Consider the following 8,981-nt stretch of genomic DNA (forward strand, 5'->3'; position numbering starts at 1 on the left):
AAGTAGCTGCGACTACAGACATGCACCACCACACCCAGCTAATTTCTGTATTTTTTTTTTTACAGAGATGGGGTTTCGCCATGTTGCCCAACCTGGCCTCAAACTCCTGGACTCAAGTGATCCACCCACCTCAGCCTCCCAAAGTGCTGGGATTACAGGCGTGAGCCACAGTGCCCGGTCCTCAATTTGTTTTATATGTGTTCTCTCTCTGTCTTTCTCTTATATATATACATCATATATACGTAATTTCTGATCCATTGGAGAGTATATTACAGACATGATGACATGATGCCCTATTACCCCTTAACACTTCAGTGTGTATTCACCAAAAACAAGGACATTCTCCTACATAACCAAAGTACAACAACATCCCAATCAGAAAAGTAACACTGATACAGAACTGCTGGCTAATAAGAGACCCCATTCAAATTTCACTAATCCTTTTTTTTTTTTTTTTTTTTTTTTTGGAGACAGGATCTTACTCTGTTGCCCATGCTGGAGTGCAGTGACATGATCACGGCTCACTACAGTCTTGACCTCCCAGGCTCAAACAATCCTCCCACCTGAACCTTGTGAGTGGCTGTCACTACAGGTGAATACCCATGCCTGGATAGTTTCTTCATACTTTTTGTAGAGATGAAGTCTCGCTGTTACCCAGGCTAGTCTCAAACTCCCGGCCTCAAGTGATCCACCCACCCTGGCCTCCCAAAGTACTGAGATTACAGGTGTGAGCCACCGTGCTGGCCTCACTGATTATTCTAGTAACATTGTTTATAGATCTAAGCATTAATCCAGGATCATGTGTTCTATTTAGTTGTCATGTCTTTTTAGTCTTCTTCAGTCTGGAACATTTCCTATCTTTCCTTGTCTTGAACTTAATATTTTTGAAGAATCCAGCCTGGAAACTTTGTAGAATGTCCCTCAATTGGGGTTTGGCTGATGTTCCCTTATGAGTAGTTTCTGGTTATGTGTTTTGTCAGGAATACTGCAGAAGTGAGGCCATATTCTGTTAGTGGGATGTTATCTTTTTTTGTGGGGGTGGCAGGGATGGAGTCTCAGTCTGTTGGTCAGGCTGGAGTACAGTGGCATGATCTTGACTCACTGCAATCTCCACCTCCTGGGTTCAAGCAATTCTCCTGCCTCAGCCTCCCAAGTAGCTAGGACTACAGGCATGTACCACCATGCTCAGCTAATTTTTGTATTTTTAGCAGAGACAGGGTTTCGCTGTGTTGGCCAGGCTAGTCTTGAACTCCTGGCCTCAGGTGATCTGCCCGTCCAGCCTCCAAAAGTGCTGGGATTACAGACGTGAGCCACCGCACCTGGCCTGGAGATGTTAACTTTTATCACTTGGCTAAGATAACGTCAGCTAAGTTTTTCCACTGTAAAGTCAACTGATAGTATTGCATACTCATCAATCAAGTATTTGTGGGGAGACACTAAAATTGTGTAAAAATCATATTGCTCATCAGACTTTCACCCACTAGTTATAACATCCACTGATGACTTGTGCCTACATCATTTTTCATTTTTTATTTTTTATTTTTTTGAGACAGAGTTTCGCTCTTGTTGCCCAGGCTGGAGTGCAATGGCACGATCTCAGCTCACTGCAAACTCTGCCTCCCGAGTAGCTGGGATTACTGGTGCCTGCCACAACACCCAGCTAATTTTTGTATTTTTAGTAGAGACGGGGTTTCACCATGTTGGCCAGGCTGGTCTCGAACTCCTGACCTCGTGATCTGCCCACATCAGCCTCCCAAAGTGCTGGGATTACAGGCGTGAGCCACCGCGCCAGGCCTCCCCTAGATTGTTTATTACTGTGATGGTTACCAAATGGCAATTTTCTAAATGCAGCTTTTATATATATATACACATCAATTGGCATTCTAACATAAGATAAAGCCTGCTCTGTCTCTCCATTTATTTATTTATTTGTTTATTCCGTCATTCCTGTTTTACCGTATTTTAGTTGTAACCTAATACCAAAATTATTTATTTTGATGCCTAAATTGTTCCAGATTTGGCCTGTGCATGCCCCTTCAAGTTGGATTCCCCATTCTTTTCATGTGTTTCCGTCATTATTTGAGCACTTCCTTACTTTCTAGCACAAGATATTTGGGGCTCATCTAATAATTTCTAGGCTAATCAGTCCTAGTGGAGTTGTTTTTGTTTTTGTTTTTGTTTTAAGTAGAAAATACCTTTAGAAGCCAAAATCTGGGTGCTTGGTGTGCTCGCTGCCGTTGGGGCATCATTGCTTCTAGTATCGTTCAAAGGACACATAAATAAGTCCCCTCATTTGTATACATGGGACTAGAAATAGATATGTACACACACACACATTTACATCATTTACATATATTAAAATCAGGAGTTCAAATTAATTACCCCAATTCTGATTGAATACTGCAGGGTTTATTCTCTTTCCACATATGTAACTCCTGTCACTAACCATGAGAAATATAGGTCCCATCATCCTGAACCTACTATGTGTGTGCTCAGTTCCTCTGTTTGTAATCAATCTCCTAACCACACAGGCCACCCTCTCTGCCTCAAACTCACCACACATGCTGGTTGAACCAGCCAAATCTTGGCCCCAGCCACACTGACCACGCCATCTGTGCTGGCTGATTCTTTAATCCAGATCAAAGGGAAGGGGAGAGAAAGGACACATTATATAATTTTTTAAGGATTTAATTTATTGCAGAGTATTTATTCACACACTGAACTGAACTCCAACTGTCATTTAGAGACACTTGTCATATAACCCAAATATGTTTGTTTCAATAATAGAGCGTTTAGTGTTTCTAATAGAGTAAGAGAGCCAGTATTTATGAAGTTAATTCTAGATTAATCTGAGAAATACATTATGTGTATGTGTATGTGTATATATATGTGTGTGTGTATATATATATACACACACATTATAATTTTTTAAGCTCTCTCAAAATCTGTTTTCCTAACTTATATTCATGCTAACTTAGATGATGAAGTAGAGGCCCTTTGCCCTATGGATAAGTTTGGGAACAAAAACTGCAAATAATATGTGCCACAGACTGGTTTTATGAAACCATTTCATTTTACGTCCTGGGTGCATAGTCTGACTACATTTCCTAGCCTCCCTTGTAGCCAAGTGTGGTCATATGACACAGTTCTGGCCAGTGGAATATGGCAGAAATGATGAATGCCACTTCAAGAGCTGGTCCATAAAACCTTCCACACAATCCTGCATGCTTCCTGTCTCTACCCCATCTTCTGACTGGAAACAGGGAATACAGAATCCTCCAGTAGAGGATTCCAAAACCTGTAACAGTGACCAGAGCCACAAGGCGGATCGTTCTGAGTCTCATCCAATGGGAAGCCATCAAGTGAAAATCTTCATTAAACTGTTATTCCAGGGAGACGTTAATTTCCATTGAGGTAAGTCAGAGACTTGGGGGTTATTCATCACATCAGCCAGCTCACCCTAACCAATGCAAAAAGCAAATGAGTTGTCCAAGTTTACCCTTTAGAAGTTACAAAGCATGATGTTGAATGTGACCTTCTGATTCTTACATGAGATCTCTTCCCATCAGATCTGACCAGGTAGCATGAACTTAGTACTTTGGGAGGTTGTTACCCTATCTTTCCACATGCAGTATTTTCCTCTTTAGCCCAAGTATACTCTTAGCCCTATCTTTTCTCCCTTTCCCTTTCCTAAGGGTTTCCTAGGTTTCCTTTTTCATAGATTCATCTTTATCAGATGAAAATATCTGGTTTGTCTAACATCTGACCTCCAGCAGAAGACGGCTTACCCACCCTGTAGAGATGAGTCTCACCAGCAAATGGAGACAGCCCTTCAATTTCCTGCAAGTGAACTCTGCAACTGACGTGCAGGTAGGGACAAGGCTCATAGTCAGGATGGGCCAAAATGCCTAGGAGGCAAGTAGATTTCTTCCTCTATACTCAGTAGACCAGCAATAGTTACCACTCCCGGGAAAAGACACCTCCACATCTTGTCTTTTCACAGGCTAATAATTACTTGTTCAGCAATTTAGCACGGCCCAGGCTGCTGGAAACTAACATCTTCCTGAAGAGGATGTCCTTCACACTTCTCCCTCCAGGCAAGACACGTTTTCAAGACCAAGAGAGTAGAGAAGTCAGGTAAAGTGCGAGGGAAGATGGGAAACAATGCAATAATATGGGGGAAAGGAAAACCTGAAGACGTGGCCACAAGAAGTGTCAGACGCTTTCCAAGCCTGGGACTCCAAGAGAACAGTACAGTCCAGTTTCAGAGCTAGAGTTACAAAGCTGATTCTAGAGCTGTTTCTAGAGCTGGGCAAAGCTCCAAGGTCATGATGCCTAACTCTCTCGTTTCATAAAGAGGGAATGGAGGACCTGAGTGATTAAGGACTGTGTCCAAAGTCACAGAGGCAGTCACCGTAGGACTAGAGTCCCGGACCAGTGCTCTCCAGTGCTCTTTGTACTTTCTACTCTTGCTTGCAGGCCTGATAGGAAGCACTCAGTTCAAGGAGTTGGAGTAGCAGATGTAATTAGGAAGCTAAGTGCTGGAGTATGTGGTCCCTGAGGATTCATCTCTCCATGCCCTTGGCCATCCCCGTCCTCCCTGAAAGCCTTTCCCTGCTTCTCTGAGAAGCCAGCTCCCATCACCCACTAGGGACAGACACAAACAGTCTGTCTGGGGTGAGTCTCTCAATTCCTAGGTGAAGCAGGAGTGGAAACATCTCCAGTTAGAACTCCAGAGCATCTGGGAAGGGAAAGTGTCTCCAGGCTGGAAACGTATGGAAAATTCCCTGAACCCAGAAGCATGCTTGGAATAGTTTCAACTGCCTCATCTCCACTCCAGCCCAGCCGTGTTAGTGAGGCAAGCCGCAATCAGGGAGATAATTAGCTTGCTGTTATTTATTCCCTGCGCTAATCAGCAGCCCACTGCTTGCACAGTGGAGAGGGCTCCTGCCCCCAGAGCCATGGGGGTTCTCAGGGACCTTTAGTTACCCGCCAGGAAACAAGTAGCAGAAGACAAAGGGCTGGGAACAGGGACAGAAAGGGAGGAGGAGACCTAGACCCCAAGACCCAGTGCTGTAGGCTTCTCTACCATGCCCAGAGCCCTTGGGAGAGGCGGTCCTGCGATCACCAGGGGCCCAGGGCAGCACGGCACTCCTCTTCATTTTGTTCTTGGGGTTGGACTGTGGTCAATAAAGGGCGGCTGGTGTTCAGCTCCCTGTTCTGCCTCACTGCAGTCAAATTGCCTTTTTCCAAGGCGACTTTCAAAAAAAGACGACATTGATCAAAGCCTGCTGAGTGGTGACCTTGGTGGGAGGGAGAAAGGGCGGGTGTACTGTCTGTGGAAGCAGGCAAAGAAAACGAGGAAAACCTGCAGGGAAGGAAATGCTTTCAACCCTCAAAGTTGTTAGAACAATCATGGGGAGATGACTCCAGGTTTGAGACAGCCACTCCATGCTCAAACGCACTCCTACCTGCCCCCTTCCTAATCTTCACCAGCACATTCTCACCAGCAGTCCCTGGTTTTCCAGCCCAAACAGTAGACTGATGGTGCTCCATTCAAATAACAATGTCTAGGAAGGCCTCGGGCCATTATTTGATAACTTCATGAAATATAGACCTGGCATAGTAGAACATGCCTATATAGCCCCAGACTCAGGAGGTTGAAGTGGGAGGATCACTCGAGCCTAGGAGTTCGAGTCTGGTCTGGACAACATGGTGAGACCGTGTCTCTAAAAACCAAACCAAACAAAAAGATCAGTAGCAGTCTAGAAGGCCCATATAGGACAGTCTAAGAAGCTGCCATGTGGTTGAAAGGCAGAAGGCAGGAGGAGGTGGGGGGAGCTGGAAGACTCCTCCTGAAGCTGTATTTGTGTATCAAGTACATTTTTTTAAAAAACATAGGTCATGCATCTGTTTGGAGTGGCATGGCTAAAGTCCACCTCGTGCCCCCAGCTACCCCTTGGCCTCACTGCTGCATGGGGTACTAGAGTTGGAAGTGGTCATCTGGTCAACCTCTGGCCCTATGCAGGACTCCTCCACAAGCTTGCTCCCTTCTCTTCTCTGTCTTCCTAAGCTCTTTACACATGGGCTCTTATATTACCTGTCACCATGCATTGTGGCCATCTTGGTTTCCTTCACTACACCACGGCACTTGAGGACAGAAACAGTTTCCTATGTGTCCATCTTTGGAGGTTTTGTTTGTTTGTTTGAAACAGACTCTTGCTTTGTTGCCCAGGCTGGAGTGCAGTGGTGCAATCTCAGCTCACTGCAACCTCCTGGGTTCAAGTGATTCTTGTACCTCAGTCTCCCAGGTAGCTGGTACTACAGGTGTGGGCCACCACGCCTGGCTATTTTTTTTTTTTTTTTTTGTATTTTTAGTAGATACAGGGTTTCGCCATGTTGGCCAGGCTGGTCTCCAACTCCTGGACTCAAGTGATCCACCTGCATTGCCTCCCAAAGTGCTGCGATTACAGGTGTGAGCCACCACACCCAGCCTATTTGTTCATTCATTCTATCACACACCCCCATTCACATGTAGCAATAACTCCTATGCGTGTATAATAGAAAAGTGGAATACAAAGATAGACACATAGGCTGGGCGCAGTGGCTCATGCCTGTAATCCCAACATTTTGGGAAACTGAGGCAGGTGGATTACTTGAGGCCAGGAGTTCAAGACCAGCCTGGCCAACATGGGGAAACCCTGTCTCTACTAAAAATACAAAAATTAGCTGGGCATGGTGGCATGTGCCTGTAATCCCAGCTACTCAGGAGGCTGAGGCCTGAGAATCGCCTGAACACAGGAGGTGGAGTTTGTAGTGAGCTGAGATTGTGCTACTGCACTCCAGCCTCGGCAACAGAGCAAGACTGTCTCAAACAAACAAACAAACAAACAAAACCCCAAAGATAGACACATAGGAAACTGCACTCCAGACTGGGTGATAGAGTGATACTCTGTCTCAAAAATAAAAATAGTAATAATAAATAAATGAATGGACATCTGTGCAAAGTCGTCATCCAGCTCCTACTTGAGTGCTTCCTGTGATGGGAGTTCACTACCTCAAGATTGAAAAGATTCGTTATTGGACAATTGAAATGTCAGAAGATGTTTCTGTACATGCGAAGGAAATCTGAGTCTCTGGCACTTCCACCCAGTAGTATAGTTCTGCCCTTTAAAGGCCCAGGAGAGCACAGATTCTCAACCTAGGTGTCCATGGATGGGCTTTATAAAGTTCATGCCCCCAAGAAATGTGCAAAAATCTGGGTGTGCCTTGCCTACGTGCTTCCGGGAGGAAATCCATGGGTTTCACAAAGAGATGTGTATTACCAAATTTTAGAATCATAGTTCATTTATTCCCTCTTTCCATGAAAATCTATACTAGATAAACAGGCCTCAAAATGCTTTCTTTTTAATATATTCCCTGCTTACTTTTCTGAAGAAAGCATATCCCCAAGGCGCTGAGCAAAACTAACTGCTACTCTTACCACAGATGATGGAATGGGGATTAGTCCACCTACTGAAATTAACCTTGTATGGGTGGGGGACACAGGAGGCCAAAGGAAAGGGTTTGATAAGAATTCTGCCGTAAAAGAGTGCTCAATATTAGATGGTGGCAATTTGACTCATTCAAAGCCTCTTTTTTGAGTAAGTAAACACCCTGATGGAAATGAAAAAAGGTGGATGACTTTTGGTTATGGGCCTCTTTCTGCCATTTCAAAACACAAGTTCAGTTCTCCAAGTCTTGGAAGCACTGGGACCACAGTGACTACAGCTAACAAGGCGACTCACCAGCTACCCTGTGGGGTCCTGCAGTAAACCTTTCTTCCTAAGCCTGTTAGGTATCATTCTTCTTTGCAGTTCCAAAGATTCTGACTAATGCACAATGCTTCAACTTTCAGAAATGGTTATGATGGCTTCCTCCCAAAGTAAAAATCTCACGTTGCTTGGTCATCTCTCATATATGAGCTATCAAAGTGTTTACAACTGTTCTCATTTAATCCTCACCAAAATTCTATAATAGTGGTGCTTAAAGTTGGAGGTATAAAGAGTCACTTTAGGCTGGGCGCGGTGGCTCACGCCTGTAATCTCAGCACTTTGGGAGGCCGAGGCGGGCGGATCACGAGGTCAGGAGATCGAGACTATCCTGGCTAACATGGTGAAACCCTGTCTCTACTAAAAATACAAAAAATTAACCTGGCGTGGTGGTGGGAGCCTGTGGTCCCAGCTCCGGAGGCTGAGGCAGGAGAACAGCATGAACCCGGGAGGCGGAGCTTGCAGTGAGCCGAGATCGGGCCACGCCACTGCACTCCAGCCTGAGCGACAGAGGGAGACTCCGTCTCAAAAAAAAAAAAAAAAGAATCACCTTAAATACAGATTCTCAGGCCACCATCTCCAGAGTTCTAGGAAAGTCTGGGGTGGGCCTTGGAATCCTCTTTTTAAGTTCCTTGGAGATTCTGATGTAGACAGTTTGAGGCCTAAATATGGAGAACATGGCCCTGAGGGTGGTGTTTCCCAAGTGCCCTGATGCTCAAAACGCTTCCTAGGCTCCTCCCATGAAGATTCCAATTCAGTTGGTCAGGAGCTTTAGAATTTGTACTTTTAATAGGGCAGGTATTATAACTTCCATTTTATATGTGAGAAAACTGAGCCCCACTGTAACTTGGCCACAGTCACACAGCCAGATGACGACAGGGGTCATACAGTTTGGATATTTGTCGCCACCCAAATCTCATGTTGAATTGTCATCCTCAAAGCTAGAAGTTGGATCATCAGGACAGATCCCGCATGGCTTGGTGCTATCTTTGTGATAATGACTTCTCATGAGATCTGGTCATTTAAAAGTGTGGGGCACTTCCCCAACCCTTTGACCCTGCTTTCACCATGGGAAGTGCCTGCTCCATGAGTAAACGCTCCCTGAGGCCTCCCGGGAAGCAGATGCTGCTGTGCTTCCTGTACAGCCTGTGCAACAGTGAGCCAATTGAA

Source organism: Macaca nemestrina, chromosome 1, assembly GCF_043159975.1.
Source record: "Macaca nemestrina isolate mMacNem1 chromosome 1, mMacNem.hap1, whole genome shotgun sequence".
Classification (NCBI taxonomy): Eukaryota; Metazoa; Chordata; class Mammalia; order Primates; family Cercopithecidae; genus Macaca; species Macaca nemestrina.